An 18,585-nucleotide genomic window follows, 5' to 3' on the forward strand; every position below is an offset into this window, starting at 1 on the left:
GGCAGTAGAAACCAGCAGCACAGTTATAGAATGGGAAATTCCCTTCTCAAGAGCATGGAGGCAGAAAGGGATCTTGGAGTCATTATTGACTCCAAGATGAACATGGGCCGACAATGGGAGGTCACAGTTGCAGGGCTAACCGGACCTTGTCATGCATCCACAGATGCATCTCAAGTAGAGCCAAGGTGGTGATCCTCCCCCTCTATGCGACGCTGGTCAGGCCACAGCTGGAGTACTGCATCCACTTCTGTGCACCCCATTTCAGGAGGGATGTGGACAACATTGAGAGGGTCCAGAGGAGGGCCATCCGCATGATCGGGGGACAACAGGGCAGACCCTACATTGAAAGACTGCAGGACTTAAATCTGTTCAGCCTTCACAAGAGAAGGCTGAGGGGGGGACCAGGTGACTGTCTATAAACTCACTGGGGGGACCAGAAGGGTTTGGGAGAGACACTGTTTCCCCTAGCGCCCCCTGACATAACAAGGAATAATGGATACAAGTTATTGGAGAGTAGGATTAGATTAGAAATCCACAAGAACTACTTCACAGTTAGGGTGGCTAGGAGTTGGAATCAGTTTCCAAGGGAAGTGGTGCTGGCTTCTACCCTGGGGGTCTTTAAGAAGAGGCTTGATGCCTACCTGGCTGGACTCATTTGAGTCCAGTTTTTCTCCTGCCCAGGCGGGGCGTCAGACTTGAAGATCTACAAAGTCGCTTCTGACCCTACTTCTATGATTCTATGAATATTCTACCATAGGGCCAGGCTTACACCAGTTGGGGTTGGGACTCCCAAGTAGCTGAGATGTGGAGCTGGTGATGCCCCCACCCTGCCCCTGATGCATCTCTCTGGAGAGTTGGGTCAGGGCAACCAATGCCCCGTCTTCCCACACATGCCCTGCACCCTGAGGGTGCCCAGGCTGACAATCCCCTAGTCACACCATGATGAGCTATTTGAGTGCACCGAGGGGTGCCCAATCTATTATTCCCTGCTACTGCAGAGTGCCATGGTGCTTTGGGTGAAGCTGAAAACCTGTAATAGGGCCCTGAGCTTCAATGGTCCCCCAGGCAAGCCTATGTTTCCCTGCAACATGTGCCACTGCTTAGAGGGGTACCTCTGCCTACACTATGAGTCCCTGACCTCTGTGCCTGAAAAGGAGAACACTGTTGCCATTGATGAATTTCGCTGCATCTGGAAAGCCACTGGTTTCCCAGCTGGCATGGGGGGGAGCACTGTGTGCTCAGTAAAGTACTGCAGTGCTTCCCAGCTCCATGCATGTTGCGGGGGGATCCAAGGGGCAGCTCAGCCAGGCAGGGCAAGGAGGGGAGGGTAGAGTCAGGGAGATGATTAGAGGGGGAGCCTCCACCCCTTGTACAGGCCCCTGGCACCAGACCTGCCACTTGGAGGAGTGGGTGAGGCTGTGCAGAGCCTACCAGCTGGGCATGGCAGGTGGTCCTGGCAGTCTCAGAACCTGTTGGCAGGGATGTGATCTGGCTACTTGCAGGATCCCAGGGGGTGGTGGTCTGGTGCCTGTATACCCAGTCAGTGGCCCCCTCTGGGAGAGCTGAAGCTGTCTTTGGGTGGGGCCTTGCCTGGCCTGTCCTCCCCACTTTGAGGGCATACGCACAGTTGCCAGGGCAGGTGTTGGCCTGGGCTACCAGTTATAGATGATGATGCCATGGGTGGGCAGCAAGCTGGCCTAAGGGGCGCTCCTCTGGGGACTCCTTTTCAGGGTTGCAGTGGGAGGTCTGGCAGGCTGCTAGTGCTTGAATAAACATGCTGCCCGGGGCCTGGGTCCCTCAGACCAAGGATCCTGGCCAGCTCCCTTATGCAGGGTATGCTCCTGTGGGCTACTTCAGAGTTGCTGTTGTGGTTGATGACTTGCACCCAATGCACCCGTAGGGCCTTTACTTTGCCCCTGCACTGCCTTCTGGAGCCTTCGTGAGTGTGCCTCCTCATGTGGGCCATCTCCTCATAGATATGGGCATTAGCCCACATGCTCTGGCTGAACTGCTGTTTCACCTTGGTGTCACCCCAGATGGCCATGAGGTCTCCAGTTTCTTCAACTACCCAGGTGAGGCCCCAGCCTGAATGCCCCAGGGTCGAGGATGCTGCCATGGCCATGGGGTGCCTCTACCGGGGACTGCAGAGCACCATGAGGTCCTGAGAGCAAAGCCAGGGGCTTGCTACAGTGCTGGAGCTAGTACATGCCTGTGTTGCAGAAGCATGATGCCCAAGGGCCAGGGAGCAGGCAGGAGATCTCTCTGGCTCTGGCTGGGGCTGTGAAGCACTGCTGCCGCCCAGACAGGCCCACCAAGGAAAGCTCCAGAGGCCAGGAGCAAGCAGCAGCTGGCCCTGGGTCTCAGAGGGAAGACCAGGAGACCAAAGGCCTGGCAGGTACTGTAGAGAAGCCACCCTTGCCCAGTGGCTGGAGGAGCTCTAAACCATGGTCCTCTGCCCCTGGCTGAAGGCTTCCCCCAGTGGACGGGCTGGCTGGCTGGGAGTAAATTTGTCAGTGTCTATACATTTACTAATGCACATTAGCTAATATGCATTAAATTTAGTACCTGTGGGTTCCTGTAGATATGCTGTGAGTCTGCTCCAACGCACTGTAATTACAATGCATCAAAGCATACACAATTAAATCAAGTCTGCTGGAGTGTGATTACCACACCCTAGCCAGCTGCCATATCTCATGTATCAGCATCCATATACTTCAAAATGGCGTCGGGGTGCTTTAACTAAAGCTCATTGAAAGAGCTTTAAAGTGCCCCCATCATCATTTTGAAGTGTGAGGATGCTGATACACAAGGTGCTGCAGTGCTTTAATTAAAGTGGCTCTCAGAGCTGCTCTAATTAAAGCACTCCCCCTCCCCCCCAGAACACATGTAAAAGTGCCCTGTATTTTCAGGTACAAGAAAAATGTGTATTAGACTAATGAGCATATCCTAATACACGGTTTTAAATGATGCTTTAAATGTGCATTATATTAGTCTAATGCGCATTAAAGTGTCTCATGTAGATATGCCCCATGTGTTGCTAATGCTGCTTCAATTTGGTATGCCATTATCTGAACTCTTTAATATTTGTGAATTCACAACATTTTGGAATTGGTCTTCATGATGTAATAAAAGGCATATACCCCACTACAAACTTCTACCTGAAGTAGAAAACATAATACCCTCATCAGCAACAACAAAAATAATCTATTCACTTTCATGTATTGGCTTGTGATATAAATATTGTGTATGGTTTGCAAGCAGTTTGTCGAGACAGAAAAGGAAAGAAAGATTACTTAATTCTATTTGGGGAATAATATTGAACACCCCCTTTTTATTTAGAAAAGCCCAAACCCTGACTCATGTACTCCCAGAATGTGTAGCCTGGAGAAAGCTGTATAGTACCATAAAACTATATAGTTGCAAAGGCAATAGCAGTATAGGAGAGGTTACATGGTGCATATGCAGCTGCCCATCCCTTCATTGCCCATCCAGTGCTGCTTATAACTGCAGAGTACTTAGGGAAAACACTGGAGAGAAATTCCTGTCTCTGGTGTGTTTTCATTATATTGAGTGAGGTTGAAAGTGTTAATAGGTAGGGTCATCCTGGGCTGTCATTCATTTGAGAAGATGGAATCAGACTCTGCACCTGGAAAGACTGTAAATCAGATTTTCATGTGGTTTAATTTGATGCAACTCTATTGATGTCTACACCATGTACTGGAGTCTCATATGAAGAATGTCCTGATGGTTTCAAAATTAGATTTTTTGCATGGATGTTAGCTCAGAAGTAGTTCAGACTGTTCCTATTATTCTCTTGAACATACTGTACATAAAGTTCAATGTTTTATATTGTTATTTTTAAAATTGTAATTATCATCAAATCCCAGAAGAGAATCAATATGATATACTACATTCAGTCTATGTGAACAGTTTTAGGGCACTCCTCAGGTTGATATTTATTTGTGCATGGTAATCTGTATATATTTGGAAATCAAAAACATAGCTGAAGAAATGAAGATCAGTTTGAGAACAATTTGCTAACAGAAACATGGACTAAATCTATGAGATTATTTATTTATGGCCTATAAGTCAATTTGATCTATATGCTATTAATTTAACATGGACGAAAATATTGATGCATGTGACAGGGAGCACTCTCCAGGGACCTGGTCACAGTAGCAGCCCACTAACCTGTCTAGGGCAGTCTGCCTGGTCTCATCTGCCATGCCTTGTTCTTAAGTTATGAGCAATAATAATGTGGAAAGCTGCCCTTTTAATGCCCTGATGTCTAGGAGTTTACACATAACTCTAACCTCCCCTTATCATTTCCCATGACTCACAGATGTTACAATGTTGTTATCAACTCTACACACCATCTCTGCGCAGAGCCCTCCAGCTCCTGAGTCTCTACACCACTCAGTCACTAAGTTCTCTGGTGCCTCACTTTCTGTGCCTTTCATCCTGGCACCTGACTGCGCCTTTCTCTGACTTCTGGCTCTCGGTGCCTATCTCTGGCACCTGTCTCCATGTCTCTCTCTCTGAACCCTCCCTCTCTGGCGCCTGGCTTCACACCTTGTCTCGGGCACCTGGTTCTGTGCCTCTCTCTCTGGCACCTGGTTCTATGCACCCATCACTGGGCTCTGCCCAGATTCTGTGCCCAGACCCTGCCCAGATCTGAGCACTAATGAGGCCTCCAAACCTCCCCCTTTAGCCTCATCCCAGTCCTCCGGTATAAACCACAACACAAATACAAGCCCCTGGGCCACAACAAACAACGCTAGTGGAGACTGGGTTCTGTCTGCTTACGAAGGTAAAACTTCTCCCCTTAGGACCACATCTCTTAGCCTTAGGTACCTTAGACACCTGCAACCTCACTGTTCTTGTAGGCAGTAAAGTAGGCAGCACCTAGTCTCAGGTAGCTCATTTGTGCAGGGGCTCCTTTCCTTGGCAGTTGCTAGAAGAAGAGACCCTCTACTAGCTCCAGCCCTGGGTTTATATGTCCCCAGTGCCCTGCCTCCTCCCTGTCATCTGACCAGCTTCAGGCTGTTGCTCAGGCAACCTGCAGCTGTGGGGGTCTGCCTAGCCCTCTGAGCAGCCTGGCTAGGTTGCTTCTGTCCTTTGAAGTAGTAGGCACATCTTTGTGCCCTGCTACAATGTAAATTGAAAAATCTCAGGCCAAATAAATTGCTCTTATTTTGGGGAGTCAGAAAAGAGGAAGTTAAATAATCTGAAAATGATTTTGCTTTATGATACACTGCAGCCTGTGGAGTGTTTGTCACCGAGGCCAAATTTTCTAAAGCAGTCCCTCAGTTGGAATACGTTACTTTTTGGATATCCTGCCTGACATACTTTTAATGTCTCCAAAACTGAGATGCACTGAATCAAAGACAGTATTTTGATAATTGGTATCTCAAAGTCCTTGAGCAAGACTATCTTTTGCCTGTTTTGGAGATTCTCTTAATCTGTTCTTACTCTAGGCACAGGTCTTGACTGACATCAAAGGGAGTTCCATAAAGTATGTGTAAATCTCAGAAGGTACTGTTAATGGGCTACTTCTCCATTCAACTAGAATTTATTATTACTACTAACCTCTAATCAAGACGAAATACAAAAGAGAAAGCAGCAACTGATTTTTTGCCTCTCTTAAATAAATCGCCAAGCTGGAAGAATCCAAGGTTTGTAGGGTAAAGTTCTATATTTAAAAAGAAAACACAAGCTTGTTTTGAGAGAGATGATCTGGTATGCCAGCGTGGTCTACATTGTGCTGTATAGCACAATCATTCACTTTATGATTCACTCTACTAAATTTCCAGAGGTTTAAAATCAAATTTAATTTTAGTTTGGCAGAAATAAACCAGTACCAGAAGCACACAAACACTGATCATACAAAACACAAATGAAGCTCTATAGCTGAATGGATATTGAGTCATAAATTTGAGACAGAAATTCACAGACTACAACACATATGTGGTTCTTTGGGTGGGTGCCTGGGATGTCTTAAAGGAAGACTGTTAAAAACAGGAGGGGAAAAAAATCCCCTGATAAACAGAATGCGAATATTTTTTAAAAGTCCATGTATTTCATACTGTAAAGACAGGAAAGGGATAAGCACTACATTGTGTATGTATTCCCCCTGGAAATAGGTCAACTTTTTCAAACAAGTCTCCCTTCTCTTCTTCACTTCTAAATTATTTGAAAGGGTTGTTTACGACTACTCCATTGATTTCCTTTCCTCTGACTCATTGCAATCTGGTTCCAGTCCTCTCCATTGAAACTAGTTCACCAAAGTCTCAAATGACCTCTTCCAGGATAAGATTTGGAATTACAATATCCTCCTTGACCTTCCTGATGCATTTGGTACTCTTGATCACTCTTTCCTTTCTTTGCTTTTGTGGCAGTACCCCCTTGTGTTCCTTAATTTAACCTCTCTCATTACTTTTTCAGCTTCTTCCTTTGCAGTTTCTTTACTTTTTCTCTCTCTGAATGGCCTCACAGGACTCTGTATTTGGTTCCGTTAGTATTTTTTACGTATACTTATCCCCCAAATCATTGAATTAACTCAAGTTTTCTGCTATTTTTTTCCATGTTGACAATTACTCCAATCCTGCAGCCTATCTTTCTATCTGTTCTCATGAATCTAATTGCATGTTCAATGTATTTTGGATGATGCACTGTCATCTCATGGTCAAACAGAACAAAAGCAAGTTTGTTATTTTTACCTTTTGTAAAACCCTCTACTTTTCTTCTTTTGCATACTATTGTTGCCAACTCTAAAATTCCCTCCAACTCTGAATTTTAGTATTATCTTTGACAGTTTCCTTGCAGCTTGGCCATCCACATGATTCCATGTATGTTGATATTATTGAAAATCTTTTTATTGCATTAAAGAGAAGATGGTGCTGAGTCTAAGTGACTTACTTTGTTTTTCTGCAGACTTTTTGAAAATCTGACCCAGCATTTCATTCCAGACAATAAAAACATTTGTTCATGCATTTGGAAACTTCACCCTTACTGTTGTGATCTCCTCTACTTTAAGTGGCATCAGTGATACCTATATTGCATCTTCTGAATACTATAAACAAAATGATGTTCCTAAGTAATCAGTCAGACCATGGCAGTCTTCTTAGAGCCCTTCATTAAGTCTCTTTTCCCCATTACTGAAACATTCTCATCTGGTAAACTGCTGTAGTTCTGAAAATTCAAAAAGTTCTCCATGGACTTCTTTGGACTTGTGCGCATTCAAACATACAGGACACATCAAGATGCTTTACTGCAAAGTAGTGTAGTTTACTGTGAAGTAAGCATGTGCATCTACACATGCACAATAAACTCACTAATCATGACTAAATTTGCTACCTGTAAATGCAAGTAGCAAATTTACTTGTGATTACAAACTGCACAGTAGTGCTCATGTAGATGCTTGTCTGAGAGCAAATCTGCTCTAGGTCAACAAGCCACCAGGGGGTGGGAGATTGCTCCCTGCCTCCAGGAACTGCCTATTGCCAGGGTGGGCTTTGCCATTGGAGTCTGGGAAGGGACTATGTCCCCATGCCCTGGCAGCAGGGAGCTCCAAGACCCCCACTCTGAGATCAAGATTAGGGGACTGTTCCCCATCCAGCTCCATGAGCATGGAGCTGGGTGGGGAACAGGCTGGAGAGCTTGCTTCCCACTCCACTCTGAGAGCACAGAGCTGGGTGAGGAACAAGCTCCCCAGCCTGTTCCCTATCCATCTCTGCACTCATAGAGCTGAGCAGGGAACAAGCACCCCAGCCTGTTCCCCATTCAGCTCCACCCTCATATAGTGTAGCAGGAAATAGGCTTTCCAGTCCTTACCCCATGATCACAGAGAAGGGGCTGGGAACTGTCCTATTCAGGGGCAGGGCCCAGCCCTGTGCCTTGATTGGATGATTGAGGTGCAGGACTTGGAAAGAGCCTACCCCTGCTTCAGACCTACCCCTGCTTCAGAGCCTACCCCTGCTCCATCTACCAGTGGAGCAGCTAGTAGTGATCCCCTGGTGGTAGGGGGAATCCCTGCACAGCTGGGGGCTCAGTGCTAGCTGTCCCACCAGCAGATCAGGACAAGCGATTGGGACCTGCCCCTCTCTTGCAGCTCTTTCCAAGTCCCCTGCCCTAATCAGGGTCCCAAGTCAACTGTCCCAGCTCTGGCCAGGAGACAGCTGTCTCCTGGCCTGGTGCTCCCTGCCAGCCCCTGGGCTAGCACCCAGGGGGGGCCTTGAGTTCCCCCTAGTGGCAGCAGCTGCAGGAAGTGGAAGCAGTTTGCTGCTCAGAGCGGCTAATCTACTCCCTCATCTCTGCATGTGTAGACACCTGCCAGGGTGCATTTTACTTGTGAGTTATTTACTCACAAGCAAACTGACCTCAGATCAAATGCATGTGTAGACAGATGCACTGAGGATCTGGCACAATAGGTTTAAACTTCTGGTTCTCAGAATCCCTATATTTCAAATCTCTCTTCTCAATCCCCTTCACACACTGCTACAAAAGATACAGCCTGGCTATCCTCTTCATTTCTTTGTGCCCCTTACACTCTTGCAGTGATTAACCTTTAGTAACAGTGCACCAAACCTCACATTTTCCCTGTTCTAATCTTACCAAAAGCCTTCTTCTCTGACGTGATTTGCAGTTAGAGAAGAGAGGGCAAATCATCTATAGCAGGGGTGGGCAAAATTTCGCCCACCAACTGATTGGATCTGGTCTGCGGAGGGTGCCTACCAATTGATTTGATCTGGCCTGTGGCTGCTCTCAGGGCACTCTGCATGGGGCTGAGCTCAGCCCAGGGCAGCCCATGCTGTGCTACAGCCCCTGCCCAGCAACCTGGCCCCTGGCCAGCACACAGCTTCCGATGCAGCTGCTCCAAGCACAGCCTGGGTGCTGCTCCATTCCCATCACATCCAGTGGATCCTCTTCCTGCTGTTTTGCTCCTTCCCAGGAGCAAGCTTAAGATGAGTGGCTTCTGCTCTTAGCTGCCTTACATATAAAGTCTTAGTTGTATTAAATAATGCAGTAAGATATAGTGGGAGAATACATTAATATATTCTATTCTTTACACAGTAATCTTTCAGCTTAGGGAAAAGCTTTTTCTTGTTTGTTGGGAAAGCATCTGGCTTATTATAGGGGCTAAAAAATAATTAATTATATTCTTAGACATGATGATATCTCTATGAAAATTGCATAGGTATATGATATGTTGTAGAGGCATGTGACCATAGATAAAGGTGACTGTTCACTGTTAAGCATGTGCATGGAAAACGTCAAAGATAATACCAAAATTGAGAGCTGATGAAGTGAAGTTCATAGGCCCGTCTGTGAAAAGTGGTTTGTAAATTCTCTTTGAAGATCAGGACTGAGAGACTGGAGACAGAGTGTTTTTTTGTGAGAGATGTGTCCCAACAAGGTATTCTTGTCTGGTGCACACTTTGTGGAAGTACTAGAGAGATGTTGGCAGGTTTTGTGTTTTGAGCTGTAAGAAGTTGGCTTCTGGTGATGAGGTTAGTGGGGTTCAGTGCTTGTTTGAATTTAAAAAACACTTTTCACAGCCAGGCCTATGAACTTAACTTCATCAGCCTTCTAGATACAGGAACTCATGAACTCAATATAGACATTGGATTTATGACACACTACAACCTACTAGACATCTGACTCTCCAGGTACCTCTTCACTTTTACCTGCTATATCTCCCTTCCTCCCTACCCCAGCCTGTCCCTCTCATCCCCTGATGCCTCAATGTCCATTTTTACTGATTGGCTTTCTTGCCTGCATTCCATGCCAGCCTCTGGCTTTTTTACTATTCCTTCCATCCAGAAACAGAACACACACACACACACACACACACAACCAACCAACAACTGCAGGTGCTTCCTCAGCCTGACAAAGGGCTTTTCAACCCAAAAGCTTGCTAAGATATATTTCTCTAACTATTCAGTTGTCTACTAAAAGATAACAGATTGACGCAAAGAACCTTGTCTGCCAGTGCCATGTCCTTAGACCAATATGGCTACAACTGACACTGCTAGCACCTCTCCCCAGTCAGCTGACTGGAAGGAGGCAGGGCCCTGGGCACATCTAAGCCCCAGGGATGCATCTAGTGGGGAGAGTTTGCTGGCAGCTGCTGGAGAAGAAGCTCCTGCAGGAAAGAAAAGAAAGGCTCTGTCACAGTTTGGCTGCCTGAGATGCTAGAGCTACTGTGCTGCAATGCACTACTTACCTGACTTAAAAGTGGAAGCAGCAGTGGATTCTCAACTTGTACCCCATTACCCCATTCTTAATCCATCATCCCCATTGTGAAGTGGAACTACACTAATTCAGGGAGCCTCTGTATCACAGCTGTAAGAGTTGAATCTTGGTCATGTTTATTATGAAATGAATATGGTTCTGCCATTCTTTTTAGTGGAGTCAAATTGTATATTAGTAAGTTACACAGAGAATGGAGAGAAAGCATGAGAGATGTTTAGATAAGCTGTAATTTTAGTAATAATATGCATGACCAAAAAATGTGATCCTTATGTCATGGTTTTACCCCAAGACACTCTTTTCTGCTTTGATACATTATAGATAGGGACAGAAATTACACATAAACTACTATAAGTGATCAGAAACCAGTTCAAATCTGTAACACAACAGAAATTGAGTGCACATAAACCACTTTCAAAATGGCCCAAACTGGTTTAAGATAAACCTAGATGGATGTATTATCAGACTTAACTGATTTAGGTTTAATATGTTTATTGAAATTATGCCCTAGATCCCCTCCAGATTCAAGTTATCTCACTGTCCCCCAGCATCTCAGGATGCTTTGCACCTCCCCTGCAAGTTTCCTCTTGCAGAGTGGGTGGGCTAGTCTTGGCCCAAGCTGTCTGCCCCAGCTGAGCAGGGAGCTCTAATACCCCCCTGGCTTCTGTTCTGAGCCACTTCAGGCATGTGGCTACATTTTTGTCATAAAAATTAATGTCTGTTCACTTGCTTATCTGTTCAATCTATGCAGCTTAGACTAAACTGCAAAGACTGAATCAATTCAGCCTCAGGCTTTTTAACTGTCTGTATTTAGCCACTGTGTCATACACAGATAGGTTCATGACTTGGTTCTCTCGCAGTCACGTTTGGTATCTTTTTACAGCTAATGTGAAGCTCTGTGCAATTTTATCATTGTTTTTATTTATATAAACCATGACTTGATCTGAATGGATTTTTTCACTTTGGTAAAATGACTTAAGCAAAAATGAACAGTAACTCCCTTCCCCCTTTTCCTGCACACAAAACAGTGACTGGCTGCATTCCAGCGGATACAGGCACACCTTTTAAACAAGGGAGGAGCCAAACTCTGGAAAGTACCCCAGAACAGGGATGGGCAAAATGCAGCCTGCAGGCTGGATGTGGCCTGCCAGGCCATTTTATCTGGCCCGCAGGGCCCCTAAAAACTTTAGAAAGTTAATATTTATCTGCCCCTGGCTTCCTGTCATGCAGCCCTCTATGCCTTGCCAAAACTCAGTAAGCGGCCCTCCGCCTAAAATAATTGCCCACCCCTGCTCTAGAACTTCAAACAATGTTGAGTACATTCCAGGGCAAGAGTCCTTGTTAAAGAAAACCTAGAGTCCCAGGCACCTGGAAGGGAGAGCTATGAAATCAGAGAGGTAATCAATGTCTGGGATGGTCACCACAAAGTACGTGTATATAATCGATCAACCAGGAATAGGAAGTGTTAGCCTAACATAAAAGCTAGTATGTTCCAAAAGGCATCTGTCAAGGGAAATCTAATCTCTGGGCAGAAATGATGTAGAAGACTCTCTTGCTTCCTATGGATTTGATGGAAAAATAAAGGTGGTGGTGGGAAGTGGGTGCGGTATTGGCTTTAAGGTATTTTGGTGGTGCCTGCTGGGAAGAAGTGGTCTTAGAATCCTCCATGCCTTGAAGCTGAATCCAGGCTCCCAGTTGTTAGAAGTGGTAGAGTCAACAGGAAGACTGGCCCCTGGAACTACTGATAAGCCTCTTGGAGAGACTACATTTTAGTCAGAAAAGAGGATGAGATTATTTATTTTATTTCTATATCCTGTGTTCCAAATTTTTCTTGTACAATTTATCTTTCTTGTATAATCAATCTTGTTGCTATTTCACTTACCTTAACTAAATAATGTAAGTTGCCTGTAATAAAGGTGATTTTTTAGAGCACTTGATAACTTCAGGCTGTTCTCTTTTGCCGATCAGGGGACCTATACTTTTATAATAACCAAAAGTGAGTTCACTGGAGCTGGCCAAGTTTCCCCTCTAGGACCTTGAAGGTCTGGTCAGGGGGCAGATGAAGCAAAGGTTTGAGGGGATGTTTTTTCCTATGGTCATGAGACAAAGTCACTTTCTTCCCCCATGATCAGCCAGATGCCTTAGAATTTGCTTTCTAACATCAAGCTAAGAACTTGTAATTTGGCAAAATGGCTATCCAAGCACAACTTGCATTTGCTTAAATTGGGATGAGAAGCAAGATCATGTATTAGGATTAAGAGAGCAAGTACAGAGTCAATATTTTCCATTATGAGAAATCCTAGCAAGTTCTCTCCTCTCAAACAGAGAAGCAGGGAAGACAGACTTCTGAACAGCAATTCACTCACCAATTCAGTCTAAAGATAGTGCATCAAAAGGTACTACCTGGTGCCCATGATGATACCATATATTGTCAAAGAGCCCATTTGGGCCAGATGAATGACTTAACTTAAGACCCAACACAAAATTCAGCTGTGACTGGTTTGTTTTTATTAACAACCTCACAATAAATGTGGTTTATTAAAAAACTTGACTCCTCACTGGCATTAGCTAGGTAAGAGTATTCTCCGCATACTGGGTTTTTTTAATGACATTGTACATTTAACATACACGCTAACTTGGAAACTTCAGTTAAAATTAATCTTTGACTTAAGTAGTGCCAGCACATACATCACAACCATTTCCCATTAGCTACCACTTACATCTGTGCACAAAACAATATATAATACTGTTCCTTTGGCTGACCATGCAAGGGAGTTTCCATTTGGATGAGAAATTGAAAGTAGGGTCATCCCCCTCCTTCCCCGCCCAGTGTATTTCAATTATTTATAAAATACGAAAGCATATTTAAACTTAAAAGATCAAATAGTCCCTTTTACTGTCACAGAAGTAAAAAATAAAGCTATGCAGAACATGTTTAAAATTGAAACATTTCTCTCAGTGCAAACATGGAGGATCTTTTTAAATTGAAAGTATTAAGCTTCACAGTAAATATCTGTATCAGTTTACACATTAAGCTGAACATTATTGAAGAGAAATGGTTATTAAAGAAAATTGTACACAACTTACAGTATCAAGATGACCTGAGATGCAAAGATACAAGAGACTTTGGCTGCCTTTAAGTGAACAGTGACTGGATCCTACAGTGTTGCGAATTAAATACCTACCATATTTACTTGATTATAAAAGGAGTTTTTTCCCCATTTAACATGGGGAAAAAAAAAAGTCAAGCCTCATCTTACTACTTACCTGAAACCAGAAAATGCACATGGCCAAACAGCAGAGTGCTTGATCTCCCCCCACAGTGAGGCATTCCTGGCTCTCTGGAACGGGGTCACTTCAAGCTGCTACTGACCAGATATGCCAGGGGCTTCAGCACCATCTGGCTGAAAACCCCACATGCAACTTGAAATGACCTGCCAAGTGCTGCCCAGGCACTGTCACCACAGTGTGTGAAGTTACTGGCCAGCACATGTAGAGTCACTCTAAGGTGCTGCCCCAGCATTGGGTACCAAATCAACTTTTCACACACTGCAGCCTTGGTGGGTCCCTTGCTGTGTGCCAGGTTGCTCTAGCACCTGCCACCTGAGCAGCAGCTCAGAGCCAGTCAGCATGCATTGGCCAGAAACCACACAGGCTATAGGGAGGGTGCCTGGTTGACACCTCCTGGGTCATTTTGAGCTGCATGCAAGGAGCCTGGCCAGCACATGCTGAGTTGCCTCAGCACCTGTCATCCAGGTAGCAGCTGGGAGTGACCTGATCACCCAGCATGCTGTGGGGGAGGTTGTCCAGGCATGCAACAGGGGGGGACCACATAGGGGCCAGCCAGCACATAAGGAAGCAGGATCCCAGACAGCACAAAGCAGGGAAAGCCCATGCAAGGGCTGGCTAGCACTCAGGGAGGAGGGATGCCTGGGGGCCAGCCAGGTACCTGTATGCTGCAGGGAGGACCTGACTGAAGTGACAAGGGATCCAGCACTCAGCAAGGGACCCAATGTGTGGCAAGACTCTAAGCAGTGGTGAGGAGGGATCCAGCATGCAATGTGACTCCTTAGCAGTGCCAAGGGATCCAGCACATAGTTTCATAGTTTGTAGGGTTGGAATGATTGAGTCCGACCCCCTGCCATGGCAGGAAAGAGTACTGGGGTCAAATGACCCCCAGCAAGGTGTACATCTAGCCTCCTCTGAAAGACCCCCAGGGTAGGAGCCAACACCACTTCTCTTGGAAGTTGGTTCTAGCCACCCTGACAGTGAAGTAGTGCCTCCTGATATCTAGCCTAAATCTACCCTCTGCCAGCTTGTGACTGTAGCCTCTCCTCATAGGGCCTGCCTTGCTGCCCCCTGATCATGCAAGTGGCCCTCCTCTGGACCCTCTCCTTGTTGTCCACATCCCTCTTGAAGTGGACACAGTACTCCAGCTGTAGCCTGACCAGTGCTGCATAGAGGGGGAGGATCACCTCCTTGGATCTGCTTGAGATGCATCTGTGGATGCATGACAAAGTGCGGTTGGCCTTCCTGTCTGAATCCCCACACTGCTGTCCCATGTTCATCTTGTAAATGAATCACATGGCAAGGCACCCAGCATGAGGTGAAGCACCCAGCAGTAACAAGGAGTTCAGAATGTGCATATTGATGAAGGATCCAGCATGCAACAAGGGATCCAGAAGCGGTGAAGAGGGACCCAGCCTGAGCATGCTAGTGAGGGAGTTAACATATAGAGAGGCTCCAGTCAGTGGTGGCAAGGGAACCAGCATATGATGAGGCACGTGACAGGAGCAAGGCAAGTGGCAAGGCACCCAGCAGAGAGGTAGGTGGTAGAACAGCACCTGGCAGAGTAGCAGGAAAAGCAGCAGATTACAGGGCCTGATCACCACTGACTGGGCAAAATTAAAGCTATACAAACCCATGGTAAATTTTGTTGGGTAAGCGGTGGCCATATAAAAAACAGAGGAAATACTGGTACAAACATGAAGATACCAAAGGGAATTCAGCATAGCTATGATACAAACTTTAAAATAAAGCTTATAAATAATGCTGAAAAAACAAATAATTGTGAGGTGGAAAGGTAGTATAATGCTACTGAAACAAATGTGCATCAATGGAGACAATTAAAAAAACAAACAAACTTGAGACTTAAGTACACATAAAACCAATTGGGAGTCCTAAATAAGGTTGCTTTACTGAAATTGATAAACAAGGTTTCAAATCTGTTCAAGAAAAGAAACAGGAGGTAATAACAATCACTCTGGCACTGAGGTCCCAGAGGGGAGGGGAGTTTGGAGTCCAAGAGGAGTGGTCATTCTTTCATAAAATCAGTGAGTCGGAAGGGACCTAGACAGATCGAGTCCGACCCCCTGCCATGGGCAGGAATGAGCACTGGGGGTTGGAGGGGTCATAAGACCCCAGTCAGGTGCCAGTCTCCTCTCGAAGATTTCCAGGGAAGGTGAGAGCACCAGCTCTCTGGGAAGCCTATTCCAGGCTCTGGCCACCCTTAGAGTGAAGCAGTTCTTCCTAATATCTAATCTAAACCTATCCTCCCTCAGCTTGTGGCCATTGTTCCTGGTGACTCCAAGGGGGGCCCTGGTGAACAGACTTTCCCCGAGTCCCTGCTGGTGGCCCCTGATAAGGTTGTAGGGAGCCACACGATCCCCCCTCAATCTCGTCTTGCGGAGACTGAAGAGATTCAGGTCGCTCAGCCTCTCCTCATAGGGCTGGCCACAGAGGCCCCCAACCATATGAGTGGCCCTCCTGTGGACCCTCTCCAGGTTCTCCACGTCCCTCTTTAAAGAGATGATCCCCAAGCCCAAAAGGTGACAATGCCCATGTGGATCAAAGGGGGCAAGGGCGCTCAAAAGCCCCCATGGCTCACCAAAAGCATCCAAGAACATCTCAAAGCCAAAAAGGAGGTGTACACCCAATGGAAGGGAGGGGCCCTCACCAAGGAGTATACCTCCATTGCTTGAGATTGTAGGGGGGCTAAGAAGGAAATAGAACTGGGACTAGCGACCTGGATCAAGGATAACAAGAAGTCTTTTTTTTAAATACATAGGGGGTAAAAAGAAGATAACAAGTAATGTGGGGCCTCTGCAGGACATGCTTGGTAATCTGGTGGTAGCACCAGGTGGCAAAGCTAATCTCTTTAACAGTTTCCCTTCTTCCATTTTTCTGAGCAGAGACAGATACATTTCCCCCACTGGGAATCCAGACGGACCCAGGGGTGGTGCAGTCAGGCCCAGAGTCAGTGAGGACTTAGTCAGGGAACTTCTGGAGGAACAAAACATGTTCAGATCAGCAGGTCTTGATGGTTTCCACCACAGAGTGCTGAGGGAACTGGCAGAGGTCATTGTGGGACCCCCTGGCACAGCTTTAAGAGCACACATGGTGCTCTGGCAAGGTGCCAGAGGACTGGAAAAGGGCCAATGTGGTCCTCATTTTCAAAAAAGGGAGGAAGGAGGACCCAGGAAACTATAGGCCCGTTAGTCTTACCTCGGTCCTGGGGAAGCTTTTTGAGAAAATTATCCAGGAGCACATCTTCAAGGGACCAGCAGGGGATGGGTTCCACCTCCCTCCTAAAGGCAAGCGGGTCTTCTCTTCCAGGTCAGCTGATCTTATATGGCGAGCTTTAAACTAGCTTCGCCGGGGGAGGGGGCCACAGGAAGACATGGAGACACCCCCCGAGCAAAATAGGTAACAAATGCAAGGAGTGCCCAGGTAAGAAACAGAGATCCAGACAGACTCCCAAATCAGGGGATGGCACACACAGCTATGCAAGGCCTTAAATGCCTATATACCAATGCTCATAGTATGGGGAATAAACAGGAGGAACTCACCCTCAGAATAGCCAGTTCAGACCCAGACATAATAGGGCTTACAGAAACATGGTGGGATTCATCCCACAACTGGGCAGTTAGCATTAGGGGCTATAAGCTTTACAGGCGGGACAGAGAAGGAAGAAAAGGCGGGGGTGTGGCGCTCTATGTCAAGGAGCAATACACATCCTCTGCCAGCAGAATGAGGTCAGAGGAGGGGCAGGCTGAAGTGCTCTGGGTCAAGATACAAGGGGCTGTGGGGAGAGGGATTTAATGGTGGAGGGTCTACTAAAGACCCTCCAACCAAGGGGAGGAGCTGGACTGGGAATTTTTTGGGCCAGCTTGCAGAAGCACTTAAGGCAAGGAATGTAGTTATCATGGTTGATTTAAATTACCCGGACATGTGCTGGAGGGAACAGTCAGCCGGGTCGGACTGTTCCAGGAGGTTCCTGGCCAAGATACAGGACCTGCACAGTCCCACCAGAGGAAATGCCCTGTTGGACCCGGTTCTAGCCACAGGCGTTGACCTGGTAAGGGGCCTCCAGGTTCTTGACCACCTGAGTGATAGCAATCATCGCTTGCTGGAATTCACCATCCAGCGCAGGGTGTCAAGGGCCTGCAGCAAGACTGTAGACCTAGACTTCAAGAGGGCCAACTTCAACGAGTTGAGGAGATAAGTGGGAGAGGCGCTAGGGTTCAAGGGAAAGGGAACTCAGTGCCCAAGACGAGTGATCATTCCTTAAGGAGACGATACTCAGGGCCCAAGGGGTGACCATCCCAACAAGAAACAAGGGGGGCAAGAGTGCCCAAAAGCCCCCCTGCCTCACCAAGGGCATCCAGGAATGCCCGATTGCCAAAAAGGCGACATACACCCAGTAGAAGGGGAGTGCTACCTCCAAAGAGGAGTACACCTCCTCTGCTCGGGCCTGTAGAGGGGCTGGAAAGCTAAGGCAGACATAGAACTAGGACTAGCGTCCAAGATCAAAGATAATAAAAAGTCCTTTTTCAAATATATAGGGAGGATGAAGAAGGCCCCGGGAAATATTGGGCCTCTGCCAGATACGCTGGGCAATCTGGTGGTTGCGCCAGAGGAGAAAGCGGACCTCTTTAACCAATTCTTCACACCCTTTTTCTTGTGCAGGGACCAGGACTTCCCCACCATGATACAAGATGGACTTGAGGGGAAGGCCTCCAGACCTCAGCTTGGGGAAGATCGGGTTAAAGAGCTTCTGGAGGGGCTGAACATGTTCAAATCAATGGGTCTAGATGCTCTCCACCCAGGATGTTGAGGGAGCTAGCAAGGGTTATTGCAAAGCCCCTGGCATGGCTTTATGAGCACTCATGGTGCTCGGGCCAGGTGCCAGATGACTGGAAGATAGCCAGCGTGGTCTTCATCTTTAGAAAAGGGTGGGAGGGAGGACCCGGGCAACTATAGGCCTGTCAGTCTTACCTCAATCCTAGGGAAACTCTTTGAGAAGATCCTCAAGGAGCACATCTGTGATGGGCC

General features: G+C 46.6%; 2 long non-coding RNA genes across 2 annotated transcripts in view; one reads left to right on the plus strand and one right to left on the minus strand.

Moving 5' to 3' along the window:
• Positions 1 to 5,066: 5,066 nt before the first annotated feature.
• LOC109319264 overlaps positions 5,067 to 18,585 on the plus strand; it is a 19,813-nt gene continuing 6,294 nt past the window's right edge. The window contains exons 1-2 of the long non-coding RNA XR_002103446.1: positions 5,067 to 5,155; positions 11,084 to 11,087. This is a non-coding gene — a long non-coding RNA (uncharacterized LOC109319264). The remainder of the gene's footprint in view (positions 5,156 to 11,083; positions 11,088 to 18,585) is intronic.
• Positions 5,075 to 18,585, minus strand: part of LOC109319263 — a 24,038-nt gene continuing 10,527 nt past the window's right edge. Inside the window, exons 2-3 of the long non-coding RNA XR_002103445.1 lie at positions 9,646 to 9,656; positions 5,075 to 5,145 (exon numbers count right to left, since the gene is read on the minus strand). This is a non-coding gene — a long non-coding RNA (uncharacterized LOC109319263). The remainder of the gene's footprint in view (positions 5,146 to 9,645; positions 9,657 to 18,585) is intronic.

Source organism: Crocodylus porosus, unplaced genomic scaffold, assembly GCF_001723895.1.
Source record: "Crocodylus porosus isolate Cpor-Errol unplaced genomic scaffold, CroPor_comp1, whole genome shotgun sequence".
In the NCBI taxonomy this organism is placed as follows: Eukaryota; Metazoa; Chordata; order Crocodylia; family Crocodylidae; genus Crocodylus; species Crocodylus porosus.